At 49.9% G+C, this 12,297-nt stretch overlaps 1 protein-coding gene across 8 annotated transcripts in view; it reads left to right on the top strand.

The window, feature by feature from the left end:
• Positions 1 to 12,297, top strand: part of ECE1 (endothelin converting enzyme 1) — a 113,551-nt gene that overhangs the window by 68,301 nt on the left and 32,953 nt on the right. The gene's annotated exons all lie outside the window — the stretch shown is intronic.

Consider the following 12,297-nt stretch of genomic DNA (forward strand, 5'->3'; position numbering starts at 1 on the left):
CGTCCACCGCGTGAATTCACAATACCCACCACAACAAATAGAGGTCCTGACTTGAGCCCTTTGGCAGCCAGGACCTTCTCCATCCCTCTCCTGCTGCCCTGGCCCCATCCTGGGACCCTAGACGCTGGGAGAGGCTAGATCATGAAAAGCCATCAGTGGCAGAGCTTAGATTCAACAAATCCTTACTAAGTTTTTTAAAAAACCTGCAAGATACCCAAAAGTACGTAAAATATATGAAGATACCCCAAAGGGGACAAATCTTCTCAAAGAGACAGAAACCTTCCTATGAGACAGGAAGAGATTCCAGTTTGACAATTGCAAATTTCAGGCAACTGTGTCTTTTAGAGGACAGTAGAAATGAGCAAACCAGGTTAGGCGACCTCTCCTTTCCGACCCCAGCCCCGGGTCCAGGAGCAGGAGGGGCACGGCTGCTGGGTAAGACCCATCCACCATGCTCTCTCTTCCCTACAGCCTAGCCTGGGGCTAGTGTCCCTGAGGACCAGAGCTCAAGGGAGGGCTGTCCGGAACAGCAAGGGCTCTGCCTGCTTTATGCTATCTAGGCACCTTTGAAAGGGGACACAGCCTTTCATTTCAGAACTAGAAGCTTCATGGGCAAATATGTCTGGGGTAGCCAGACTGGGACTCAGGGGTGTCCCTTCTCCAGCACCTGAAGACCGCCGAGGGCTTGGCGTGGACCAACAACCAAAGCGGGAGGACAGTCCAAGTGGGATGACAAGGGGTGCCTGGGTGGCTCAGTGGGTTAGGCGTCTGCCTTCGGCTCGGGTCATGATCCCAGGGTCCTGGGATCGAGCCCCGCATCGGGCTCCCTGCTCGGCGGGAAGCCTGCTTCTCCCTCTCCCACTCCCCCTGCTTGTGCTCTCTATCCCACTGTCTCGCTCTCTGTCAAATAAATAAATAAATAAAATCTTTAAAAAATAAATTAATTAAATTTTGAAAAAAGGAGTAATGACAAGTAGGATGACAAGATGGGGCAGAGCCGCTCCTTCGGTCACCAGCGACCTGGGTTCACACCCCGCCTCTGCCACTTACTGTGTGATCTCAGGTCAGTGACATGACCCCTCAGGACCTCTCTCATCAGTACGATGGGTTCTGGGCCTCCTCCAGGTTATGAAAATAAAATGGGAAAAATGTATTTAAGGTGCGTTGCCTAGGCCTGGCGTATTGTGCCGGCAGCTGTGCATTCGAGGGTTATAGCTGTTGCTCACCTTTGACCTTTTGCAGCACTTTACAGTTTGCAGAGCTTTTTGTGGGTGTCATCCTATCTGATCCTGTAGGGCAGGAGCGAGGAACGTATCGTTCGTCCCATTTGAGAGATGAGGACCCTGGGGTCCAGAGCCGTTCTCAAGACAGGCTAGCAGGTGGCACAGCTGGGACTTGTCTGACTCTGTCCAGGCCGTGTGTCCTTTCCCCTTCTCACACCACCTCCTTGAGATAGATGGGCACGTGTGGCCCCCCGCCCACCCTGCCGGCAGCGTGGCGCCTGGGGATCTGAAGGAAAGACGGGAAGAAACTGATGTTTGTTGAGTGGCTGCTACTTGCCATGCTCTGTAGCAGGCTCTTTCTATCCACTGCCTCCTTGATCCTCACAACCTCCCTGGGACTTAGGAACTGTTGTTCGCATGTTATAGGTAAGGAAACAGGCTCAGAGAAGTTAAGTGACTCTGCTGAGGAGACACTACCAGTCCTGAATGGAGGGGGGCTCCAGCCCTGGGGAGCAGTTAGCACTGAGAGGGGATGGAGAAGACAGGCAGACAGGCCCTCTAACTTTCCAGTTAGGCCCAGGACTGGCCCTTGTGTGTGGTGCCTCCAGATCCTGCTCCAACTAGGACCTTGGGTCTTTGCCAGGACTGAGTCCTTCCCCCTGACCCGCCCCCTGAGCTGGCCAGCTGGCAGGGCCCAGGAGGAGTGGGCTCCAGTCCTGGCCTCTGGCCTTACATCCATCCCGTCCCTGAGAGTCAAGGTATAGGTGGGAGCTGTGCTGAGCTGGGTGCAGAACAGCCAGAGCCATGCATTGGAGCCCCTGCCCCTGGGAGCATGGTCTGGTGGGAGCAGGAGGCCAGACTGCAGGGTTTTGAAGTCAGGCCGCCCTGGCACGCTAGCTTCTCACTCATGTAGCCTTGGACAAGTAACCTGGCTCCTCTCCAGCTTAGTTCCATTATCTATAAAACAGGGATAATAGTGCCATCAGATGCAAGGTTGCCATGAGTACCGGCTTGTATGTGCGAGGCCAGAGTGCTTAGCACAGAACCTGGCACCTAGTAGGGGCTCGGCAAAGCACAGCCACCCTGCTCGGTGTACTGAGTGAGCTCCAGCCCAGCCCTCTCACTGACAAGCTGTGTGACTGCAGACAGACCACCCAGGCTCCTCAGCTCTTCGTCTCTAAGGTGGGAGTTAACTCAGAGCATTGAGGGGGATGTTCTAAGGATTAGTGAGGTGGTCGAAGAAAGCCTGATTATTGCTTATTTCTCATAGAGGCACTGATGTGGACCTAGTCATCAGGGAAGGAGGTATAGCGTATCCATGAGCACGCTAAGCTGTTTACTTGTATTATTTTATTGGAGCCATGGATGTATATCCCCATTGTACAGATAAGACTCACAGGAAGGAAGTGATGAGACTTAGCTGAGATTTAGCCCCAGAGCTGTGGGACCTCAAACTTACACTCTTTTTCTACCGACTCCCCTGAGTCAGCTTCACCATGCAGAGGCCACAGAGCGGCCCAGAAGCATGATTCGCCAACCTCCTTTCCGCAGGAGCTGCTTGATTAAGCTCTCCAGTCGAAATGGGATCTGGCCGGGGCCTGATGAACGTAGTTGGTGAGGTCAGCCCCAGGTCACACTGACCAGGAGCTTCCCCAGAAGGCGTATGGTGGAGTCCCCTCCCCGCCAGGCTCACCCTGGGAACTAGTCTGGAAATGGCCCCTCACCTGTGGGCCTTGATACCTGGGACTTTGGCACCTGGAAACCCCTGAAGGGGCAGGAGGCAGGTGAGTGGGTGACAAAAAATGCAGGAACACAGGCCAGTGCATTCCTGGGCTCAAGGCCAGGCTTGTTTCAGCTTCCCCAAAACACAGGAGTCAGCCAGCAGGCCTCGCGGGAGAGGGGGGAGGGCTGTAGCTGGTGGGGGTTGCAGTGTGCCGGGGGCTACCCAGGCTGTCCAAGCTGGCCTGGGGTGGGCTTCTCTGGCAGGAGAAGGAATGTTCAGAGTGCTGGTGAGGACTCTGTGACCAGGCCAGGCAGAACAGCTGTTACCTACCACCAGCTGGCTGCAGGGCCTCGGAGGAGCCACTCCTTTCTCTGAAAGGTGAATTCACAGGGGCCCCCTCAGGGGAAATCCAGGCGGATCTGTCGCCGGCGGATTGAACTCTCCCAAGTGCCACTGTGGCACATCCTTGCAGCCCGCTGGCCGGGAGACGCGACCTCAGCTGCACGAGCAGAGAGCTACCTCACCCAGGTTGCCGGCTTGGGCCTCGGGGGCCTTGGGGAGACAAGAGTGTGGCCTCACTTCATCAGGGCAAGGATGCAGCTGGACCTCTCATCCCTAGGCTGGGCCTCCCCTCAGGCTTCCCAGCTCGTGCTCTTAACACAGACTAATCTGCCATCTAGACAACCTGCCTCTCCCCCTTCCGATCCTGCAGGACTCTTCTCAAGCCTACTTCCTCTGTGATGCCCTCTGGGGCCACCAAAGGGCTTCTCTGGGCTCGAGCTACAGTTGCATTTTATGTGTCTGTCCTGTGTACTATGTTTTCTTTCCTTTTTTTTTTTTTTAAGATTTTATTTATTTATTTGACAGAGAGAGACACAGCGAGAGAGGGAACACAAGCAGGGGGAGTGTGAGAGGGAGAAGCAGGCTTCCCGCAGAGCAGGGAGCCCGATGCGGGGCTCGATCCCAGGACCCTGGGATCATGACCTGAGCCGAAGGCAGACGCTTAACGGCTGAGCCACCCAGGCGCCCCTCCTTTTTTTTTTTTTTTTTAAGATTAATTTATTTGAGAGAGAGAGAGAGCGCAAGCAGGGGGAGTGGCAGGCAGAAGGCGAGGGAGAAGCAGGCTCCCCGCTGAGCAGGGAGCCTGACATGGGGCTCGTTTCCAGGACACTGAGATCATGACCTGAGCCAAAGGCAGACACTTAACCGACTGAGCCACCCAGACGCCCCTTTACTATGTTTTCTAGTACAAGATTAATGCATGCAAAATTAATGCCTGGTTTTTATAACAATTTGAGCATCATGGATTCCACAAGGAATTTGTGGTCTCCCTTCCTTGTACCCCAGCGCCAGTCTGCTGGAGAAATGAAGACAGAATCATTCCATCAGCATTAAATTTGTCCATGTTAGTTACTTGGCAATTAATCATGTCGCCCTGTGCCATCTCTTGTACTTTTATCCTGATTGGTTTTTCTAGTAGTTGCTGTCTAGCTTCATTTGTTCTCCCCGTGCACATTGGAAACGCTCTGGACAAGATCCGTGTCCGCCATGCTTTCTGTTCGGAACCACATCTGCAGCAGTGTGCCCATCTTTCCCGTTCCGGGGAAGGCAGGGGGTGTCCAGGGCTTCTCCGGCGTGGCTGGTCTGCTCTAGTGCTACCTCCAGTTTTCCGAGCCAGCCTGCAGGAAAGGAAAGGAGCACAGAGAATGCTCAGGCCCCTGTCCTGGCCTCAGCCACTTACTTGTGTGACCTTGAGAGCGCTTGGGTTCAAATTCCAGCATGTGACGTGTTCGCTTTGCCTCCCCAGGCAAGTTCGCTCCTCTCCCTGGGCCTCGTTTTCTTTCCCTGCGAAATGGGGTGATAGTCTGACCTTGGGGTGCTGGTGGGGTGCTGAGAAGAGCTCAGCCAGGGCTGGGCCTGCGGTAGGCATCAGTAATGGTAATGGTCTTAACGTTATTTTCGTTCCTCTGCGAAAGAAGGTGCCTCATTTATCGCCGCCCCCCCCCACTTCCCCCCACAGGATGGGGCTCCTGAGGCCTGTGACTGCCTGAACCGAGTCTGTGGTTTTATCTAGAGCAAGGGCTGGTCTTGCCCTGATGTGGAGTCCCACATGTTCCTGGCCAGACGGTGCTGCTGCAGCACAGGGACTGCAGAATTCCCAGGAAGCCCCATACCTGCAGCCTGCCCAGCTGCTGGGGATTTTGTTTCCTCCCAGAGAGTGGTGTGGAAGAGGGTGTTCCAGTGAAAACTCCCAGAGGAAGAAGTGGGCCGATCAGATGGTAGGCTGTCTTTCCTCTTTGGGACTTCGGGGAAGTGACTGAGGAAGTTTTTGGAACTCAGGGGCTCTGGAAGGAAGTACCCCAGGCAATTGGGAGCCCTGTTGTCTGGCCCTGGGCTGCCAAATTATTTTCATAGCCTGGGGGCCCTGGAAGTGCCACCATATTCAAAACGTGACCCCCGCCTCAGTCAGTCCTGGGAGCCGTGCTGTTGATGGCGCCTAGCCTGCTCCCATGGAACCTTCTCCTGGGATGTAAATGCAAGCGGGGAGGTCTCCAAGGAGACCAAGGTTTTCCTCACGAGAAAACTGTATGTGGCTGATTTCACTTTGAATCAAAGCCTCCTCCTCAGTCTGATGTGATGGGTATCTTTCTCTCTGGAGCTCCCAGAACATTCCATCATTCATTCCTTCGTTCCACAATTATGTATGGTACACTGGCTATGTGCCAGACATCACTAGGTGCTGGGATGGCGTGAGGAATGAGACAACCTTTCCTTGTGGAGCTTATATTCCAGCAGGGGAGACAGACAGTGAACAAATAAACGAGCAAATAAGTAAGACGGTTGCAGAGTTAGGGCTTTGAAACGAGTCAAGTAGGATGCCGGGCTGGGAAGGGAGGAGGCCACAGCGGCCACAGTGGCCATGGCGGCCACGGCAGTCTGGGAGGGATGGGCTTTCAGAGCAGGAACACTGGAGCAGAAACCTGAATTAGTTGTGAGAGAACAGAGCACGTGGATGTGGGGGGAGGTTTACACCCAGCAGGAGGACGGTGAACACAGTGGCAGGAGCACGGGAGCAAGGGGGAGGGGCAGGACACAGACAGGAGCTGGAGGCCCACATCGAGGGCGGTGTTTCTCAACCCTTTTTCATTATTGCCCCCTCCCTAAAATTCTTTTCTGTTTTACTTTATTTTTTTTAATTCAGTTTATTTAAAGAAATAAAAACAGCTCACCATTTTTCTCACCCCCTACCCACCAATTCTGGCAACCGCTAATCTTTTTTTACTATAGCTTTGTGAGCTTGGTTTTTGTTATATATATATTTTTAAATTCCACATATAAGAGAGATTATACAGTATTTGTCTTTCTCTGTCTAACTTCCTTCACTTAGCACAATACCTTCGAGGTTCATTCATGTTGTTACAAATGGCAAGATTCCTTTCCTTTTTAGGGACAAGTAATATTCCTCTGTGTGTGTGTGTACACCACATTTTCTTTATCCATTCCTCCGTCAGTGGGCACTTAGGTTGGTTCAGTAGCTTGGCTGTTGTAAATACTGCTGCAGTGAATATGGGGGTCCAGATATGTTTTTGAGTTCGTGTTTTTGTTTTCTTTGGGTAAATACCCAGAAGTGGAATTACAGGATCATAGGGTAGTTCTATTTTTAATTTTTTGAGGCACCTCCGTACCACTTTCCATAGTGGCTGTGCAATTTACATTCCCGCCAACATTACACAAGCGTTTCTTTTTCTCTACATTGTCGCCAACGTTTGTTCCTTGTCTTTTTTGATACGAGCCTTTCTAACAGGTGTGAGGTGATATTTCACTGTGGTTTTGGTTTGCATTTCCTGATGACTAATGATACAGAGCATCTTTTCATGTACCTGTTGGCTGTCTATATGTCTTCCTTGGAAAAATGTCTGTTCAGATCATCTGCCCATCTTTTAATTAGATTTTTTTCTTTGCTGTTGAGTTGTATGAGTTCTTTATATATTTTGGATACTAGCCCCTTATCAGACGTATGCTTTATAAATATTTTCTCCCACTCGGTAGGTTGTCTTTGCATTTTGTTGATGGTTTCCTTTGCTGTGCAGAAGCTTTTTAGCTTGATGTAGTCCCACTTGTTTATTTTTGCTTCTGTTGCTTTTGCTTTTGGTGTCAAATTCAAAAAGTCATCAGCAAGACCAGTGTCAGGGAGCTCACCACCTATGTTTTCTTCTAGGAGTTTTATGGCTTGAGGTGTGATGTTCAAGTCTTTAATCCAGTTTGAGTTCATTTTTGTGTACGGCATGAGATGGTGGTCCAGTTTCATTTTGAGTGTGGCTGTCCAGTTTTCCCAGCACTGCTTATAGAAGAGACTGTGCTTTCCCTGGCATATATTCTTGGCTCCTGTGTCATAAATTAATTAGCAATATATGCATGAGTTTATTTCTTTCTATCCTATTCCATTGATCTCTGTGTCTGTTTTTATGACATACCACAACGTCTTAATTACTGTAGCTTTGCAATATAGCTTGAAGTCAGGGAGTGTGACGCCTCCAGCTTTGTTCTTCTTTCTTAAGATTGCTATGCCTAGGGGCACCCAGGTGGCTCAGTTGGTTAAGCCTGACTTCGGCTCAGGTCGTGATTGCGGGGTCCTGGGATCATTACCGCGCCCCCCCACGCCGAGCCCCACATTGGGCTCCATGTTCAGCAGAGTCTGCTTGTCCCTCTGCCCCTCCCTCAGCTCGTGCTCTTTCTCTCTCTCAATAAATAAATAAAATGTCTCTAAAAAAACCCACAAAGATTGCCATGGCTATATTCAGGGTCTTTTATGGTTCCACACAAATTTTAGCATTGTTTGTGCTTTTTTTTAAGATTTTATTTATTTATTTATTTGAGAGCGAGAGCATGGGCAGGGGGAGGGACAGAGGCAGAGGGAGAAGCAGGCTCCCCACTGAGCAGACAATGATGTGGGACTTGATCCCAGGACCCTGAGATCATGAGCTGAGCCGAAGGCAGATGCTTAATCAACTGAGCCACCCAGGCGCCCCTGTTTGTTCTATTTCTGTAAAAAATGCCATCAGAATTTGCTAAGGATTGCAGTGAATCTGTACATTGCTTCAGGTTGTATGGACATTTTAACAGTATTACCTCTTCCAATCTCTGAGCACAGAATATCTTTCCATTTATGTGTCTTCTCCAGTTTCTTTCACTAATATCTTGTAGTTTTCAATATACAGGTCTTTCACCTACTTGGTTAAATTTATTCCTGGGTATTTTATTCTTTCTGATGTAATTGTAAATGGGATTGTTTTCTTCATTTCTCTTTTTGATAGTTCATTATTAGTGTATAGAAATACGACAGAGGGGTGCCTGGGTGGCTCAGTTGGTTAAGCCACTGCCTCCAGCTCAGGTCATGATCCTGGAGTCCTGGGATCGAGTCCCGCATCGGGCTCCCTGCTCAGCAGGGAAGTCTGCTTCTCCCTCTGACCCTCCCCCCTCTCATGTGCTCTCTCTCATTCTCTTTCAAATAAATAAATAAAATCTTTAAAAAATAATAATAATTGTCATCTAAGACTGGAAGAAAATTTAAAAAAAAAAAAAAAGAAATACGACAGAGTTTTGTGTATTGATTTTGTATCTTACAACTTTAATGGATTTGTTTATTAGTTCTGACAGGTTTTTGGTGGAGTTTTTAGGGTTTTCTGTATATAATATCATGTTCTCTGCAAATAGTGACAGTTTTACTTCTTTTCCAGTTTGGATGCCCTTTATTTCTTTTTCTTAACTAATTGCTCTATGACTCTCGGTGCTATATTGAATAAAAGTGGCAAGAATGTGGGCATCCTAGTCTTTTTCTGATCTTAGAGGAAAAACTTTCACCACTGAGTATGATGTTAGCTGTGGGCTGGGCTGGCTTCTCATCTATGGCCTTTACTATGTTAAGATACATTCCCTTTATACACACTTTGTTGAGAGTTTTTATCATCGGTGGATGTTGAATTTTGTCAGATGCCTTTTCTGCATCTATTGAGCTGATCATATGATTTTTTTTTTTTAAAAGATTTTATTTATCCGACAGTGAGAGACACAGCGAGAGAGGGAACACAAGCAGGGGGAGTGGGAGAGGGAGAAGCAGGCTTCCCGCGGAGCAGGGAGCCCGATGCGGGGCTCGATCCCAGGACCCCGGGATCATGACCTGAGCCGAAGGCAGACGCTTAACGAATGAGCCACCCAGGAGCCCCTGATCGTATGATTTTCATCCTCCATTTTGTTAATGTGGTACATTGTGGTTGGCTCCATAGCTCAGGGGTTAGAGCACTGGTCTTGTTAATGTGGTACATTACATCGACTGACTTGTGAACATTGAGCCATCCCTGCATCCCTGGAATAAATCCCACTTGATCATGGTGTATGATCCTTTTAATGGTTTCTTGAATTCTGTGTGCTAATATTTTGTTGAGGATTTTTGCATCTGTGTTCATCAGAGATATTGGCCTATAATTTTCTTTTCTTGTGGCATCTTTGGTTTTGGTATTGGGGTAATGCTGGCCTTGTAAAATAAGTTTGGAAGAATTCCCTCCTCTACTGTCTTTTGGAAGAGTTTTTAAAAAGATGGGTATTAACTCTTTGTTGAATGTTTGATAGAACGCTCCGGTGAAGCTGTGTGGTCCTAGACTTTTATTTGTTGAGAGGTTTTTGATGACCAGTTCAATCTCCTTACTAGCAATTGGTCTGTTCAGATTTTCTATTTCATCATGATTTAGTCTTGGTAGGCTGTATATTTCTGGGAGTTTATCCGTTTCTTCTGTGTTGTCCAAGAAGAATACAAAAGATAATGCTATATATCTGTTAATGTGCTGTATGTACACACGAAAGGGAAAATGTTTCTGCTCCCTAAGAGCTAATTCTCTCCCCCTTTGGGGGCAATATTATCCCTGTTGAGAATGCATGATATAGGGCCTTATGGGTAATTTTAAGGAATTTGTATATTCTAGGGCACATTAGTTTCTTTTTTTTTTAGATTTATTTATTTATTTTAGTGAGGGAGGGGCAGAGGGAGAAGGGGAGAGAGTCCCTAGCAGACTCTGCACGGAGCATGGAGCCTGATATGGGGCTTGATCCCACGACCCTGAGAACATGACCTGAGCCGAAACCAAGTCAGACGCCCAACCAACTGCGCCACCCAGATGCCCCTCCAGAGCGTATTTGAACTCCAAGTAGTTCAAGACACTAGCTCTATAAACTGCCCACCCAGGGTTCCCCCAGTGCCTGCCAGGCCATAGGCGTCCTATGGGAGAAGACGAAGGAGAGGTGGTGGGAGGACATGCTGGGCATTGTCCCAGCGGGCTCCATGAACCAGAGAGAAGCAGGGGGAGCATGGAGGAGCTTGAGCTCCCAGAGCTCCTGCCCCAGCCGGCGTCCATGTGGGAATACAAGGGGTGTGAACGCCAGGTCCTGATGACCAGCAGCCACCAAACCGTAGGAACTCAATAAACCTTTGTGGGAAAACAAGTGGACGTGAGACCCAGGGTGTGGAGCTCAGAGGAAGTTTGAACTGATCAGGAGCAGCTTCTCAGCTAAGGAGAGAGGGGGCGGGTGCTTGAAGGACGCATTCAAGCGATCATGCGGGGATTCTCTTGGGGCAAGATGGATGCCTGGAACTCCTTCTAACGAGCACAGCCAGGCCGTTCCCTGTTCCCCCGGAGCCTTTTTTGGGCCTCTTATCTCAGTGGCCTTGGGCAGTGGGGGAGGGAGATGCCAGACCATGGGCCAGAGCACACAGAGCACACTCCCCCGACTCTGGCCCTGGCATTTCAGGGTCATGGCCAGAGCCGCATGTGGACCGTGAGATGCTGCTTCCAGGCTGGGGCAAGCAACGATGATTCTTGTGCTTTCCCTTCTAAGAGCCTAGCTGCTAGGAGCCATTGTCAGAGAAGCAAGGCTCCTGGGTGGGGGTTGGAAACTCCCCCTTTGCTTTCCCTGCATCGCTGCTTCCTGAGTCTGAGGAGCAGGGAGAAATCCAGCTCTCCCCATTTCTGCCCTCCCCTCTGGGAGGCCTCCTCTCATGCTCTGGACGGGCATGGGGGGACATACAGGTGTTTCCAGGCCTCAGCAGCATTGCAGCCTGTGGTCCCCAGGACTGTGTGTGCCCTCCACACCCCCTTGTCACTCACGCCCCTGGACCTCTGTCTCCCTCGGGGTTCTCCTGTCTCTGCATCTCCCTTCAGACTAGCCCAGGCTGGTCCCAGGCCCTCTTTAGGGCTGTCACCCTGACTTCAGCAAGATGGGGGTAGATGCTCTCTGCCCAGAGAAAACCCTGATGCTGGTTATGGTAAGAATTGGAGGGAGGGCAGGCGGGCTCTTGGGACAAGGGCTGGGAGAGCCGAAGTGACCTCATGCCCTTTGCACCATGAGTCACACCGAATGGGTATTTTTTCTCCAGACAGCATGCCCTTCTATGCTTCTTGTGTTTCCCCAAACTCTCCAACTCCCTCCAAACCCGGGGCCCTTTCCCTGCATTTCTAACTGGTGAATAACTTCATACCTTTAAAAGAACTGGCTTGGGGTGCCCGGCTGGCTCAGTCCGTGGAGCACGTTAACACCCGATCTGGGTATTGTGAGTTTGAGCCCCACATTGGGCGTAGAGACTACTAAAAATAAATTTAAAAATTAAAAAATAAATGAAAGAACTGGCTCAGAACTAGAGCCCCCCCCGACCCCACACTGTGCCACCGAAGGGTGTGACTTTTCTCTGGGTTCCACAGCCATTTGCATTAACCAAAGCATTTTCGTGTCTCCGGGTCATTTCTTTGCTTGACTGTGTTCACCATTATTAGACTATGAGCTCCCTGGAGGCAGAGAACGAGCAGGTCTTTTTCATGTCTATAAAACTCCTAGCCCAGCCCAGTGCCTGGCACTTGGTAGGTGCTCCATGCTGGGGCCCTCGTGAAAGAGCATCTCAGGAGAGGCTCCATGGGAAAGATGGCCTCTGGGAAAGGCCTTGAAGGCTGTAGGGTTTCGACAGTGTCCCATACAGGAAGGGCCAGGGTGAGCTTTTCCTTTATGTGTTTGCTTGTTTGGTGTCTGTGTCCTCACGATAGAAAGGAAGCTCCGTGGGGACAGGGACATTGTCTTTTGTGTCCCCAAAGCTTGTGCAGTACCTAGCACAGAGTAAGCGTCTGGTATCTATTTAGTGGATGAATGGATAAGGTTCTGCCAGAAAAGTCTTTGTGGAGGTGGGGCTTAGGGGGTGGTCTTTGAAGGAAGCAAAGGAAGGAATTTCTGGGTCCAGGAGAAGTGAATTTGAAATGAGGAAAAGTGGCTGGAGCAGGGACGAAGGAGGTTGCCCGGGAGGGAGCAGGGTAGACA

This window comes from Callorhinus ursinus, unplaced genomic scaffold (genome assembly GCF_003265705.2).
Source record: "Callorhinus ursinus isolate GAN/ISIS: 27379988/994484 unplaced genomic scaffold, GSC_fseal_2.0 scaffold18, whole genome shotgun sequence".
NCBI classification, from domain to species: Eukaryota; Metazoa; Chordata; class Mammalia; order Carnivora; family Otariidae; genus Callorhinus; species Callorhinus ursinus.